The sequence below is a fragment of the Capricornis sumatraensis genome, chromosome 3, assembly GCF_032405125.1.
Source record: "Capricornis sumatraensis isolate serow.1 chromosome 3, serow.2, whole genome shotgun sequence".
In the NCBI taxonomy this organism is placed as follows: Eukaryota; Metazoa; Chordata; class Mammalia; order Artiodactyla; family Bovidae; genus Capricornis; species Capricornis sumatraensis.
Genome location: NC_091071.1, coordinates 55,418,067 through 55,435,487, shown reverse-complemented (window position 1 = coordinate 55,435,487; position 17,421 = coordinate 55,418,067).

Sequence of the window (17,421 nt, the reverse complement as noted above, 5' to 3'; positions counted from 1 at the left end):
AACTATCACTAACAGTGACTTCTACCTTCAAATTTCAATTCATTTTATGTTTTATAGGCATTTAAAATATATTTTATAAATATTACATATTAAATAGTTAATCAATTATAATACTTTTAAGGTCTGTCATATCAGGGACATCACTCTATGGGTTTTCAAACTCTGTCTTCAATTTTTATACCTTGCAAATATTTACTCTCTTGCTTTTATTTTCTTCAATCCACTCTCCCTACATTAGCTTTTTCATATTGTTTCCCATTGTCAATATACTAACTGTTTTCTAGTTGCAAAACTATTTATACACATGTGACATTTCACACTCAGGAATGTCATCTTATAAAAATGAAAATTAGACCATTTAATTCCTCTGGGGAAAATGTAGTATAATCTATTGGCTCTACATTAGCTAGAGAATAAATAGCCAAACTGCTATGATTTAATGTGGAATCTAAGGTCCTATACAAAGTGAAAGTGATGGAATTCCAGTTGAGCTATTTCAAATCCTAAAAGATGATGCTCTGAAAGTGCTGCACTCAATAGGCCAGCAAATTTGGAAAACTAAGCAGTGGCTACAGGACTGCAAAGTCAGTTTTTATTACAATCCCAAAGAAAAGCAATTCCAAAGAATGCTCAAACTACCGCACAATTGCACTCATCTCACACGCTAGTAAAGTAATGCTCAAAATTCTCCAAGGCAGGATTCAGCAATAAATGAACCGTGAACTTCCAGATGTTCAAGCTGGTTTTAGAAAAAGCAGAGTAACCAGAGATCAAATTGCCAACATCTGCTGGATCATCAAAAAAGCAAGAGAGTTCCAGAAAAGTATCTATTTCTGCTTTATTGACTATGACTGTGTGGATCACAATAAACTGTGGAAAATTCTGAGAGAGATGGGAATACCAGACCACCTGACTTGCCTCTTGAGAAATCTGTATGCAGGTCAGGAAGCAACAATTAGAAGTGGACATGGAACAGCAGACTGGTTCCAAATAGGAAAAGGAGTACATCAAGGCTGTATATTGTCACCCTTCTTATTTAACTTATATGCAGAGTGAGTGAAGTCGCTCAGTCGTGTCTGACTCTTCGCGACCTGGTGGACTATAGCCTACCAGGCTCCTCCATCCATGGGATTCTCCAGGCAAGAATACTGGAGTGGGCTGCCACTTCCTTCTCCAGAGGATCTTCCCAACCCAGGGATCGAACCCGGGTCTCCTGCATTGCAGGCAGACACTTTAACCTCTGAGCCACCAGGGAAGCCTTATATGCAGAGTACATCATGAGAAACACTGGACTGGAAGAAACACAAGCTGGAATCAAGATTGCCGAGAGGAATTACAATAACCTCAGATATGTAGATGACACCACCCTTATGGCAGAAAGTGAAGAGGAACTAAAAAGCTTCTTGAGGAAAATAAAAGAGGAGTGTGAAAAAGTTGGCTTAAAGCTCAACATTCAGAAAACTAAGATCATGGCATCCAGTACTATCACTTCATGGCAAATAGATAGGGAAACACGGGAAACAGTGGATGACTTTATTTTTCTGGACTCTAAAATCACTGCAGATGATGATTGCATCCATGAAATTAAAAGACGTTTACTTCTTGGAAGGAAACTTATGACCAACCTAGATGGCATATTCAAAAGCAGAGACATTACTTTGCCAACAAAGGTCCGTCTAGTCAAGGCTATGTTTTTTTCCAGTATTCATGCGTGGATGTGAGAGTTGGACTGTGAAGAAAGCTGAGCACCGAAGAATTGATGGTTTTGAACTGTGGTGTTGGAGAAGACTCTTGAGAGTCCCTTGGACTGCAAGGAGATCCAACCACTCCATCCTAAAGGAGATCAGTCCTGGGTGTTCATTGGAAGGACTGATGCTAAAGCTGAAACTCCAATACTTTGGCCACCTGATATGAAGAGCTGACTCACTGGAAAAGACCCTGGTGCTGAGAAAGATTGAGTGCAGGAGGAGAAGGGGACGACAGAGGATGAGATGGTTGGATGGCATCACTGACTCAATGGACTCCGTTTGGGTGGACTCCGGGAGTTGGTGATGGACAGGGAGGCCTGGGAGTGCTGTGGTTCACTGGATTGCAAAGAGTTGGACACGACTGAGCCACTGAACTGAACTGATCAAAGAAATGCTTTCTCTTTTTAATATTAAATCCAAATTAGCTTTTGTTTAGTGATGCTATTTTTTTGTCAAATATAGCAAGGATAAACATCCCTCTCCCTGCTATATTTAACTGGTTGCTGAAACAAAATAATAGTTTTTATGATGGATTTTTAAAGTTTATGATACATTAACATATACTATTTATAAAACTGCTGTTAGAAATAATAGATTTTTTCCTTCTGGGAGTTGTTTATTTTTTCTCTTATTTTATTGTATTTTTTGTGTCATTGGCCATATTTTTAGGCAAGTCCCAGTAAATGCTAAGTTAAATTTGAAGTCTACATGGGAAAAGCATTTAAAAATGCTACTTGATGAATTAATTCAGATACCCTTTGTTTCTCTCTCTTTTATGTATAAAAATATGAGAATAATGAATGGATAAAAACTGTAGTTTAGATCATGATTCCCAGACATTTACTATGACTTCCTTCATGTTTCTTGATATTTAAGATTGGCACATTTAGATAAATTGTTCTTTTTTAAACTCATCTTATCTATTTAACAATCCCTTATTCTTTGATTTACAGACCTTGCTTATATCCTTAAATATCTTCTAAAATATAGAACAAGATCAAGCTTGCAGTTTTTCGCTTCAACTGTATTTATGAATGCATGCAATGTAGGGTCTGTGTCATAAACATAATTAAATTACTTGAAAACTTCTCTCTAGATTCATGTCATGACTTGTATTTGCTTTTTTTTTTCAAATTTAATGAATTATTGTACTGAAAGCCACAAGCTTAGAAAAAATATATACTAAGCCAAAGTTCAGGGCTTATGAACTGATTTTTTCCCCTTTTTCCAAACTATTCTATTTTACTGTGATGATGTATCAAGAAATACAGCTACCTTGCCAATAAGAAAATACACAATAGGCTGACCTTTAGCTGGTGGAAGGCCAGAACTGAAATTCAACAGCTTACTTTTAATTAGTTAAGATGTCATTTTAAAAAATGTGAAACTAAGCCATGATTCTGGTAGATGTTTTGTTCAATCCCATTTGGAAAAAGCTAATAGGAGGCAATGCTGTCAAGTTTTAACAGCTTCTTGAGCCTGAATGACAACACAACTTTTCATTATAAGTAGGTCAAAATTAGCTTGTCACTCAGTGGCAACACAAATAGACACAACAATCCCTAGGACATATATCAGAATGAAATCAGCAAAGCTAAGAAAAAAGGATTAATACTATAGATTTATTTCAGCTTCCTACCAACAATTTACAAAACTGTCAAAAGTAGAGTGCTATAAGCTAAAAAGTGTATAAAGCAAAGTAATAAGATATTCATAAACTATATATTTCTATAAATTCTATTTAATGAATGATTAATTAACAAACTAATAAAATGTAGAGATTATTTAGCTTATTCGATTGTGGAAGGAATCTTAATCAGTTTATAGTTATCAGTAATTTTATCATATTACTATTAATATATTTTTTATATCCCATCTTCTCCAGTCACAGGACTGTGTCAGAGTCAGGAAAATGAATACATTTATTAACATCTTGTGAAAATAGTTTATAACTTTGGGATTTGGAATTGAAACAGTTTTTTATTGCTATAGTAGTCTTTATTGTTATGACAGTTTGTACTGCTACAGCAATGTGTTTCTCCTGAATACCCACTTTTTGCCATCCCTCTCCAAATTTCTCTTTGACTTAAGACCAAGAAGGAACAAATATGTCTTTATCTTACTGTTACTCAAAATTCTCCTTCAAGCTCATTCTTATTCAGCTTTGTTTTCTTCTAAGCAATATTTTAGTAATGATAATAAAATGCTATCAAGTGGCAAAAATAAACAATTGAAATAAAATATGTATATATATTTATATATACATAAATATACACACATATGTAATAATCTAAGAAATAAAAATAAAAATACATTAACATAGACTCCATTCAATTTTTAATTTTGCACCTGTAGTTACATTGCTTTATTTTCAGCTTCTTCTTCTTTTAAAAAAAAAATTAAAAGTAAATGTATTTTATATTTTCTGAGGAAAACATAAAGTTCATAAAAAAGGAGTCATCCATAATAAAATCACTGTAAATATTTCACTGCATTTGTGTCCAGTCTTTTAGACTTTTATTGTAATCTTTGAAAATTCCTTTGATATTCAGTTTGCCTGCAACTGAGTGACAACCTTATGGGTAAGCTTTCCATAACAATTTATAGAGTTGAATTTTCTTTGTTTAGGATTAAGGTGAACTACAGACCAAACAATACTGAGAGATGAAATATTTAAATTGCATTGGTTTAAAAATTTGCCAATAGCTTATCTCTGTTGGTTTTACTTCTGCTTCAAATTGACACCAGCTGTGCTTAATTCATAGATAACCACTGTTTTTTTGAGTATACTATAAAAGAGATGCTTACCCCATATTCAGATGTTTCCTAAGAGCAATCCTAACTTTTGATCATTCCTTAGCCAGTGGGAGGATTACTTCCAATTCTAATTACAGGAGTTCAATGATTTCTATTGAAGAAATAAGGCTCCTCTGTCCACGGGATTCTCCAGGCAAGAATACTGGAGTGGGTTGCCATGCTTGCCTCCAGTGGATCTTCCCAACCCAGGGATAGAACCTGTGTCTCCGGTGGCTCCTGCACTGCAGGCAAATTCTTTACCACTGAGCCACCTGGGAAGCTCAGTGAGAAACATGTATATATTGAAAGACGAAAATAGACTGTACCTCATAGATTGTTAGAATAGCATGCTTGTGCAGAGGGAAAGGATTGATTGGTGTCTTCCTTAAAGACAACATGCTACTTGCTTTTTAAAGCACCAAAGTGCCATGAAGAGTTGTGCATGTTTTATAAATATTAATTTAATATTTCTGAATATTTCTGTGGTGATTATTATTATCATGAAACAAGAATATATACATATACAATATAAATGGAAATAATATTGTATTTTTTATCAGTCACATTTCCAGCTTCTTCCCTTTTGGAATTGACTATATATATAACCCCAGGACCATCAATATATCAGTACTGGCTATTAGACAGAAAGAGAGGGATTTTTCCCTTAGTCTTACATGATTTTTCCCTTAGGCTTAATAGCAGGGAATTATTGTTCTGTTGTTCAGTCATGTCTGACTCTTTGAAACCTAATGGACTGTAGCAGGCCAGGCTTCCCTGTGTTTCACCATCTCCCACAGCTTGATCAAACTCATGTCCATTGAGTTGGTGATGCCATCCAACTATCTCATCCTCTCTTGTCCCCTTCACCTCCTACCTTCAATCTTTCCCAGAATCAGGGTCTTTTCCAATGAGTTGGCTCTTCACATCAGATGGCCAAAGTATTGCAGCTTCAGTTTCAGCATCAGTCCTTCCAATGTATATTCAGGATTGGTTTCCTTTAGAACCGACTGGTTTGATATCCTTGATGTCCAAGGGACTCTCAAGAATCTTCTCCAACACCACAGTTCAAAAGCATCAGTTCTTTGGCACTCAGCTTTCTCTATGGTCCAACTGGCACGTCCATACATGACTACTGGAAAAACCATAGCTTTGTCTATACAGATCTTTGTTGGCAAAGTAATGTCTCTGCTTTATAAAATGCTGTCTATATTTGTCATAGCTTTTCTTTCAAGGAGCAAGCATCTAATTTTGTGGCTACAATCACCATCTGCATTGACTTTTAAGATCAGTGAGATTTGATTATAACCTTCTATAGGACTGGGGGAACAGACTCTTTGAGAGCACAACAAAACCTTGTGTGCACTAGGATCCAGGAGAAATAAGCAGTGACCTGACAAGAGACTGAATCAGACTTACCTGTGAGTGTCTGGGAGTCTCTGGTGGAGGCATGAGTCAACAGTGGCCTGCCATGGGATCATGTCACTGACTAAAGTACTAGAGGTTGAAGCATGCTGGCACAAGTCGTTTGGAAAGAGGTTGCCATTACCTCTACCATAGTTTGGCCTTGGGGGAAACACAGCCCCATCTGTAAACAGAAAATTGGATTAAAGATTTACTGAGCATGGCCTTGTGTTTCTCCCCACAGGAAGTCCCTCTCATCAGGAAGCTTGATCAACATCTTATCTTCATCCATCAGAGAGCAGACAGAATGAAAACCACAATAACAGAAAACTAACCAAACTGATCACATGGATCATCAGTTCAGGTCAGTTCAGTTTAGTTCAGCCGTTCAGTCCTGTCCGACTCTTTGCAACCCCATGAATCACAGCACGCCAGGCCTCCCTGTCTATCACCAGCTCCTGGAGTTTACACAAATTCATGTCCATCGAGTCGGTGATGCCATCCAGCCATCTCATCCTCTGTTGTCCCCTTATCCAGCCCCCAATCCCTCCCAGCATCAGGGTCTTTTCCAATGAGTCAATTCTTTGCATGAGGTGGCCAAAGTATTGCAGTTTCAGCTTCAGCATCAGTCCTTCCAATGAACACCCAGGACTGATCTCCTTTAGGATGGAGAGGTTGGATCTCCTTGCAGTCCAAGGGACTCTCAAGAATCTTCTCCAACACCACAGTTCAAAACCATCAATTCTTCTGTGCTCAGCTTTCTTCACAGTCCAACTCTCACATCCATACATGACCACAGGAAAAACCATCGCCTTGACTAGACGGACCTTTGTTGGAAAAAGTAATGTCTCTGCTTTTGAATATGCTATCTAGGTTAGTCATAACTTTCCTTCCAAGGAGCAAGCATCTTTTAATTTCATGGGTGCAATCACCATCTGCAGTGATTTTAGAGCCCCCCAAAACAAAGTCTGACACTGTTTCCACATCTATTTGCCATGAAGTGATGGGACCAGATGTCATGATCTTCGTTTCCTGAATGTTGAGCTTTAAGCCAACTTTTTCACTCTCCTCTTTCACTTTTATCAAGAGGCTTTTTAGTTCCTCTTCACTTTCTGCCATAAGGGTGGTGTCATCTCCATATCTGAGGTTATTGATATTTCTCCTGGCAATCTTGATTCCAGCTTGTGCTTCTTCCAGTCCAGCGTTTCTCATGAAGTATTCTGCATATAAGTTAAATCAGCAAGGTAACATTATACAGCCTTGACATACTCCTTTTCCCATTTGGAATCAGTCTGTTTTTCCATGTCCAGTACCAACTATTGCTTCCTGATCTGCATATAGGTTTCTCAAGAGGCAGGTCAGGTGGTCTGGTATTCCCATCTCTCCAAGAATTTTCCAGTTTATTGTGATCCACACAGTCAAAGGCTATGGCATAGTCAATAAAAAAGAAATAGATGTTTTTTTCTGGAACTCTTGCTTTCTCAATGATCCAGCATATGTTAGCAATTTGATCTCTGGTTCCTCTGCCTTTTCTAAAACCAGCTTGAACATCTGGAAGTTCACAGTTCATATATTGCTCAAACCTGGCTTGGAGAATTTTTAGCATTACTTTACTAGCGTGTGCGATGAATGCAATTGTGTGGTAGTTTCAGCATTCTTTGGCATTTCCTTTCTTTGGTACTGGAATGAAAACTGACCTTTTCCAGTCCTGCGGCCACTGCTGAGTTTTCCAAATTTGCTGACCTATTGAGTGCAGCACTTTCACAGCATCATCTTTCATGATTTGAAATAGCTCAACTGAAATTCCATCACTTCCACTAGCTTTGTTTGTAGTGATGCTTTCTAAGGCCCACTTGACATTCCAGGATGTCTGGCTCTAGGTGACTGGTCACACCATTTTGATTATCTGGGTTGTGAAAATCTTTTTTGTACAGTTCTTCTGTGTATTGTTGCCACCTCTTCTAAGTATCTTCTGCTTCTGCTAGGTCCATACCATTTCTGTCCTTTATTGAGCTCATCTTTGCATGAAATATTCCCTTGGTATCTCTAATTTTCTTGAAGGTGTCTCTAATCTTTCCCATTCTGTTGTTTTCCTTGTTTAACTCAATGAAACTATGAGCCATGCCCTGTAGGGCCACCCAAAACAGACAAGTCATGGTTGAGAGTTCTATAAAAACGTGTTTCACTGGAGAAGGGAATGACAAGCCACTTTAGCATTGTTTCCTTGAGAAACCATGAACAGTACAAAAAGACAAAAAGATACTACATTGAAAGATGAACTTACAGGTCAGTAGTTGTCCAATATACTACTAGAGAAATAGCTAGTGGAGAATATATACTAATGTAAAATAGCTCCAGAAGGAAGGAAGTGTTTGAGCCAAAGCAGAAACAATGCACCATTGTGGATTTGTCTGATGGTGAAAGTAAAATCTGCTTCTGTAAAGAATAATATAGCAGAAGAACTTGGAATGTCAGGTCCATGAATCAAGGTGAATTAGAAGTGGTCAAACAAGAGATGGCAAGAGTGAACATCGACATTTTAGGGATCAGTGAACTAAAATGGACCGGAATGGGCAACTTTAATTCAGATAACCTTTGTATTTACTACTGTGGGCAAGAATCCCTAAGAAACATTGGAGTAGCCTTCATAGTCAACATAAGATTTCAAAATGCAGTACTTGGGTGCAGTCTCAAAAATGACAGAATGATCTCTGTTCATCTTCAAGGAAAACCATTCAATATTGCAGTAGTCCAAGTCTATGCCCCAACCACTAATGCCAAAGAAACTGAAGTTGAATGATTCTATGAAACTCTACAAGACCTTCAAGAACTAACACCAAAAAAAAAAAAAAAAAAGGAGTAATGAAAGGAAAAATACAGGGAGATACTGGCTTTTGAGAGTTTATCTAAAACACTTCACCAGCATTTTATTTGTAAGCCACAATATTGACAATTAGGCTTTGATATTATTTTGTTTTCCTCTAATTGGTGAGCCTTTTCAAGTCATTTCAGGTCAAGTCAGAGAGAGTCTGTCATCATTCCAACATGACAGCTCTATGATGTGGCTATATCTATGAGGATGTGTGTGTAAATGAGCTTTCAGCCTCTGGTACTATGGCTTCTGGAAGCAGGAATAAAGGTAAAAGTAATCTGGAAATGTATTGTATTGAAAAAAAGAATTTTTTCAACTTTCTAGAGTATTGTAGAATAAGTCACATAATTTCAGGATTGATGGACAACACCTCCACACACACACACACACACACACATATACATATATACATAAACACATACATGCACAGATACACATACATGATGCATTATTTCCTAGAAAGGGCATTTAAATATATAGTCTTATATTGGAAATATACTATACATATACTGAAGTCTGGAAAGTTTGCAAACTGATATACAAAGTCTTAAAACTATTCACTAGACTTTTATTAGAGTTTGGATACCTAAATTTGAAGTGCATGCCATATATGCAGAGAATAAATGGTTTCGAAGATTCAAAAAAACAAATTTAATAGACGTGATCTCTTTTAGCCTCAAGAATATAAGGCTTTGAAGGTTAATAATGGTTATATATTGCAAAAAACCCACATGTTTTTTGAAACATAGTAGCAAGAGATATTAATTGCCACAGGCACTTCAAAAACTTATTTTCCCACGTGCTTTCTATTGTTCTTTTTCATCATTCAGTATAGTTCAGTTTATTAAGTAACACTCTTTAAAATTGTATAGAATCAAAATTTCTTAGATTCAGATAATTCCTCTCATAAAAACCTGATAATATCACCCAAAGCAGGTTAGTCTCTGACTGCAAGGAAGGCCCTATTTATATTTAAACATGAGGAACTATCTTCTTTACTAAGTAAATCAATTTAATAATACAATATAGTACATTAGTAATCAGAGTCTTCTCCTGCCCAGGGAAATGAATTTGCCTTTGTGATACATAATGTTACGTGTCAGCTTGGCTAGGCTACAATGCCCATATTTTTGATTAAACACCAGTTTACATTTTACTGTGAAGGTATTTTAAAAGATATTATTAACATTTAAATTGGTAAACTTTGAGTGTAGCAGACTTCCTTTCAAAATATGGGTGAGTTGATCATCCAATCAGTTGTTCAGTTGTCACTCAGTCGTGTCCGACTCTTTGTGACCTCATAGAATGCAGCATGCCAGGCTTCCCTGTTCATCAACAGCACCCGGAGCCTACTCAAACTCATGTCCATTGCATCAGTGATGCCAGCCAACCATCTCACCCTCTGTCGTCCCTTCTCCTCCTGCCTTCAGTCTTTCCCAGCATCAGGGTCTTTTCCAAGGAATCAGTTCTTCACATCAAGCGGCCAAAGTATTGGAGCTTCAGTTTCAGCATCAATCCTTCCAATGAATACTCAGGACTGATTTCCTTTAGGATTGGCTGGTTGGAACTCCTTGCAGACCAAGGAACTCTCAAGAATCTTCTCCAAAATCACAGTTCAAAAGTATCAATTCTGTGGCACTCAGCTTTCTTTATAGTCCAATTCTCATGTCCATACATGACTACTGGAAAAACCATAGCTTTGACTAGACAAAACTTTATTGGAAAGTAATGTCTCTGCTTTTTAGCATGCTGTCTAGGTTGGTCATAACTTTTCTTTCAAGAAGTAAATATCTTTTAATTTCATGGCTGCAGTCACCATCTGAAGTGATTTTGGAGCCTACCAAAATAAAGTCTGTCACGATTTCCGTTGTTTCCCCATCTATTTGTCGTGAAGTGATGTGACTGGATGTCATGATCAGTTTTCTGAATATTGAGTTTTAAGCCAACTTTTTCACTCTCCCCTATCACTTTCATCAAGAAGCTCTTTAATTCTTTGCTTTCTGCCATAAGGATGGTGTCATCTGTGTATCTGTGGTTATTGATATTTCTCCCAGCAGTTTCATCCAATCAGTTGAGGGGCTTAATAGAAACGACTAAGACCCCTGGAGGAAGAAGGAATTCTTCTTCAAGACTGTTTCTGGATTGAAGATCGCATCATCAACTTATCCCTGAGTCTACAGCTTAGCAACTTTCTCTGGGAATTTTGAAGCTGCCAGCCCATGCAATCATGTGAGCCAATTCCATAAGATAGATATTTCTGCATTTAAATGTATATCACATTTGTTCTGTTTCTCAGGAGAGCCATGACCAATACGATCTTTATATTGATAAAATGCACGTATAGATGTTCAGACTCAGGGAGCAGAGACTGATACTTCTACTGAACATTCTGGAAATATTTTTGCATGGTTACCTAAATGGCAGGTGAGCACAGAATGCAGTGCTGCCATGCTGCCTTCTAGGGAAAAAAAAAATTATAAAAAGCCCTTTAGCCCCCTTAAAATCCAATTTTATCAAATGCAAAATAAGTGAGTTAAAAGGTTGGCACATGAAATAAGGGACAAAGATTATAAAACTTTTGTTTTTCCACTAAATAAGCAAAAAAATAAATTATTTAATATACTTTATGTAGAAATTTTAATTTAAAATTAATAGATATAAATGGTTTAAAAGTTTTACCTCATATTAATATATAAAACAAACATTCTTCATAATTCTCTTATCAGTATGGGATTGTAAAACTCATGGCAGCAGGAAAGTGAGTGTTAGTTGCTCGGTTGTGTCCAACTCTTTGAGATTCCATGGTCTGTCCATGGGATTCTCCAGGCAAGAATACTATGGATTGCCACTCCCATCTCAAGGGGATCTTCCTGACCCAGGGATTGAACCTGGATTTCCTGCACTGTAGGCAGATCTGAGCTACCAGGGGAGCTAACAATGGCAGCAGGAGTCTAATAGAATTGAAAGTATTTAGATATTGGGGCTTTCCTGATGGCTTAGAAGGTAAAGCATCTGGCTGTAATGCAGGAGACCCAAGTTTGATCCCAGGGTCAGGAAGATTCCCTGGAGAAGGGAATGGCTACCCACTCTAGTACTCTTGCCTAGAGAATTACGTGGACAGAGTAGCCTGGCAGGCTATAGTCCATGGGGGTCACAATATGTAGGGTAATTCAAATCTGGCTAATGAAACAAGGCCTAGTGGAGAATGTGCTTTAATTAATACAAAGTTTTATAGCTAATAAAGGAATTCTGCACACACACAAAAATGCAATCATGGTATATAAATGTTTCTCATGAAAACTAGTAGTGCTGGAAACAGCTAAAAGGTACATTACTAACTTCAATGAAACATGTACTTTTTTTGCTTTGTTTTTTTAGGTACTGTTTTTTAAGTACTATTTTGCATGTAATCTGGTTAACAGATTAGTTTTTGCTGTATTAGTTCTTGCTAATCAGAGATATTATAGTATTACATTCCTTAAAAGAACATATGCATAAATAAAGGTTTCTAAATTCTTTAGTTTTCAAGTCAAATACATTGCAATTTTTGACCAAAATATAAAAGTTGGGATGTCCCATTCGAGAAAACACATACTTCTCTCTTCCACTTTGATCTTGCTGCTTAAAAGGAATAGCTGTGCAATCATTTCAAGGACACAAATCTTCCATAAATCATAATTGAATTTTTCCTACATAGAGTAGTAATAAACAAAATTTTATATAACATTAAATTAAATCCTCAAATATTTCTGTTACATTTAATTTTCTCATTTAATATTGTATAAACTTTCATTTCGACCTGTGAATGACAATGAGAGATGGTTTGTTACAATGTTTTCTATTGCATATGAAATATAAGATAAAATTATCTACAAAAATTACATTTAATTAAATTTTCAGGAAAAGAACGATGAATTTTATTAGTTGTTTTCCAGTTGATTTTTTTTTTTTTATAAAATGCTCCATTTCATAGATTTTTGTAGTTGTGGAACAAATAAAATTAAAGTATAACAAGAAAGGACTTTTAATTCCTTTCAATGTCATGGTAATTTAAATCTTCCTATATATGTGTGCTGCTTTTAGCTTATTAATTTTCTTTTGTTTAACTTTTACTGTGTTAGCTGTGTTAGATTTCAAGTTTGGCCCACTGTTAGTTCAAACTCTCCTTATCAAAATTTTGAACTTTATATATTTTATATGCAGTATGGATAGATTAGCTCACCATTTCTATCTCTGGATATAATACAAATTTTTGTGTTTCCATTCCTTCTACAATCTTGTCATCTGAAAGTGTGATAATCATTACATCTAAGGTTTCTCTGAGTTACTGATAATACAAGTAATGTGCTCCATGATATGTTTTTAAAGACATGCCATCACAGAAGTAGTCATCAACTATTAAATTTTTAGAATTGGCATGGCTGTTTTTATTTAGTCCTACATTCCGATTTATTTATGATAGTGTTGATGAAAAATTGAATATAATGTTTTCTGTATTCCTTGCTCACCAGGCCTAATGATTTGTTCTCAAAGAACTATTATTTTTTTTCTTCCATAATGCTTCCAAGGGTCCCACATTATTATTTTCTCAGGACCATATGTCTAAAGTTTGTGATGTCTAATTTTATTTATGTTTATAAATCTTGGAAGCATTTGGCCACTGTGATCTTCAAGCCCTCTTCTCGATTTTTCCCCACAAATTATACCATATTAAGCTTCACACATGTTTCTTATAAATAATGATCTTGGCCAGGAAGTTAGGGTTACTTTAGGAACTCAAAGGCTCCCACTTCTATCTCCTTGCATATCACAAACCAATGAGAAATTACAAGATAAACTATGCCATTGAAATAGGAATTAAGAGTAAATTCCTTATAGACTGGACTCCCCTGGTAGCACAGACGGTAAAGAATCTGCCTGCAATGCAGAGACCTGGACTTGTTTCTTGGATTGGGAAGATACCCTGGGGGAGGATATGGCAACCCATTCCAGCATTCTTGCCTGGAGAATTCCATGGACAAAGGAGCCTGGTAGGGTACAGTCCATGGGGTCAAAAGAGTCAGATACGACTGAGAGACTTTCACATCACACACATCCTTACAGACTACTTATGTGGTTCCTAAAATCCAAGCTTCTCACCTGCCCTTTGCAGGTCATTATTTTAAAATTGACAACATCAAAAACCTTCACAGGCACAATACTAATATTTAACTTTGAAAAGTTTATTCTCATTATTTCTAGACATAAGAAAAGTAAGATATCCTCATTTCTATCATACTTTTTTAGACTAATCAATGTTCTGTTTTACATTTTTACATGTTTACATCCTATGAAAAGTTAAAGGCCCTTTGAAAACTGAAATAATGACTCCTTCTTTGTTCTGAATACAGTAGCAGAAAAAATAACAATTGTTCTCAGTATGGTGCCATCTTATATTTTCTGTCTCTATAATATAAATGAGCTGAATTATTTCTAAGAAAAGAGCCTTCTTAACAAAGAACCTGAATCATATGTCACAAATTTCTCAAATTCAAACTCTAACTTTAATATTAAATTTCCTGCTGGACTCAGCAGTTCAATAGGTTTATTTTACTTGAAGCATTTTTATGGATGACACCATTTTTGAAGGTCAGTGACCACTGTTTTATATAGTTTATGCGGTTACCTCCTTTCTCTTATAATTTCATACATGCATCTTTAAAACCACAGAACATCTGAGAGTACCCATATAGCCACATAAATTGACCTAAAAAGTTGTCCTTCATTTCTATATTGTAAATATTTGCAGTTGCATACTGAGCATGTATTGTTTTGGAGATACTGATTGGTTTGTTTGAAAGAGGGCAGCAGATTTTAAGTAGTTTAACAATATTAATATCTGTCATTATGATATATTTAACTTATGTATATTTACGTTTCTATGACTCATTTATTCACAGTTTATAATAAGAAACTTATTGCCTTACTTGAATACGGATGATGGTAAAATATCATAAGGAATTAATCAGTGATACCTGCTAATTTTTTACTGATCTTGATATTAAGTGTTTACTAGTTGAAGGCATCTATTGATATGTTAGTTCAAGACTATTACTGAAGAAATCTATAGAAAAAATAATTTATTTTTATTATTTTAATTAATAAAAATATTATTTGCTTTTGAAATATACTTTATTGAGGTAAATTCATTTCAGTTCAATTCAGTCGCTCAGTCGTGTCTATTTGCGACCCCATGATTGTAGCATGCCAGGCCTCCCTGTCAATCACTAACTCCCAGAGTTCACTCAAACTCATGTCCATCGAGTCGGTGATGTCATCCAGCCATCTCATCCTCTGTCATCCCCTTCTCCTCCTGCCCCCAATCTCTCCCAGCATCAGAGTCTTTTCCAATGAGTCAACTCTTCGCATCAGGTGGCCAAAGTACTGGAGTTTCAGCTTTAGCATCATTCCTTCCAAAGAAAACCCAGGACTGATCTCCTTCAGAATGGACTGGTTGGATCTCCTTGCAGTCCATGGGACTCTCAAGAGTCTTCTCCAACACCACAGTTCAAAAGCATCAAATCTTCGGTGTTCAGCTTTCTTCACAGTCCAACTCTCACATCCATACATGACTACTGGAAAAAACATAGCCTTGACTTGATGGACCTTTTTTGGAAAAGTAATGTCTCTGCTTTTGAAGATGCCATCTAGGTTGGTCATAACTTTCCTTCTAAGGAGTAAGTGTCTGTTAATTTCATGGCTGAAATCACTATCTGCAGTGATTTTGGAGCCCTAAAAAATAAAGTCTGACACTCTTTCCATTGTTTCCTCATCTATTTCCCGTGAAGTGATGGGACCAGATGCCATGATCTTCGTTTTCTGAATGTTGAACTTGAAGCCAACTTTTTCACTCTTCTCTTTCATTTTCATCAAGAGGCTTTTTAGCTCCTCTTCACTTTCTGCCATAAGGGTGGTGTCATCTGCATATCTGAGGTTATTGATATTTCTCCCGGCAATCTTGATTCCAGCTTGTGCTTCTTTCAGCCCCACATTTCTCATGATGTACTCTGCATATAAGTTAAATAAGCAGGGTGACAATATACAGCCTTTATGTACTCCTTTTCCTATTTGGAACCAGTCTGTTGTTCCATGTCCAGTTCTAACTGTTGCTTCCTGACCTGCATATAGGTTTCTCAAGAGGCAGGTCAGGAGGTCTGGTATTCCCATCTCTCTCAGCATTTTCCACAGTTTATTGTGATCCACACAATCAAAGACTTTGGCATAGTCAATAAAGCAAAAATAGATGTTCTTCTGGAACTCTCTTGCTTTTTCCCTGCTTTATATTAAATATTATAGAAACTTCATAATAACCAAACACACACACTATCTTGGAGGAAATGGTGTTTAAACTGAGACTCAAGGGTAAAAAGTAACTAGTCATATAAAGATCTGGCACCAGACTGTTCCAACAGAAGAACTAGTAAATACAAGTTTCCTGTGGTGAGAAATAAGTATATGTGGGGCTCTCTACTAGGCCCCACACAAGAAAGGCCTATAGCAGACAAGGTTAGGTTCTGAACTCAGAGGTTTGAAATCTAGTGGTTGTGACAGACAATAGAGAATTTATTATATAATCACAATTTTAATTTTATAAAATAATTGAGCTTCCCATGTAGCTCAGTCTTAAAGAATTCCCTTGCAATGCAGGAAACAGAGGTTCAGTCCTTCAGTCCAGCAGATTCCCTGGAGAAGGAAATGGCAACTCACTCCAGTATTCTTGCCTGTGAAATATCATGGACAGAGGAGCGTGGCAGGCTACAGTCCATGGGGTTGCAATGAGGTGAACATGAATTAACAACTAAACAACAATAACATCAAAATAATTAGGTGCTGTCAGAGTTGGTATTGTTTGTTAGTACCTGACAGTCTGAGGAAGGTAATCAACAAGTGATGAGGAGCATCAGTTACAACTTCAGAAGCTGAAGAGCTCTAGATGAGAGTGTTCATGAATTCTGAAGATTTTAAGCAAATCATTAGGCAGCAAAATTTTATTTGAAATGATGTGAACTATTTATAACCTTTATTCTTATCACTTAGTATGAATATTTACACATATTACTGGAAAAAGTTACCATTTTGAATATGTATATTGATTCAGACTCTCCTGGGAGTGTTATATAAAGTCTAAATGCGAATAAATTCTAAAGAAACACATATAGATTTGAGGTCTCCAGATAATAAGATGTAAATTTCTATTTTCAAATTCTCCTGAAAGAGCCACTTAATGATATGCTAAGACTGCACCAGGAAGTAAAATGTTGCATGTAAGAAACAATAAAGGAATATTCAAACAATTATGAAACAGAGCAATAAAGTTGCACTCACCCTTCCCCATTTCAAAATCACTTCAAAGATGCAATCAGTAAGCTAATGTGGTACTGGCATAGGACAGAAACACATATCGGAAACAGATTGAGAGTCCAGAAACACACCGTTACATTTATACTCATTTGTTTTTGACAAGGATTCTATGACAAATTAGGGGGAAAATCAGATTTTATTTCCTAACAAATAGTGTTAGGATAATGGAATGTCAATATGCAAAGGATTAGAGTTGACCCTTGC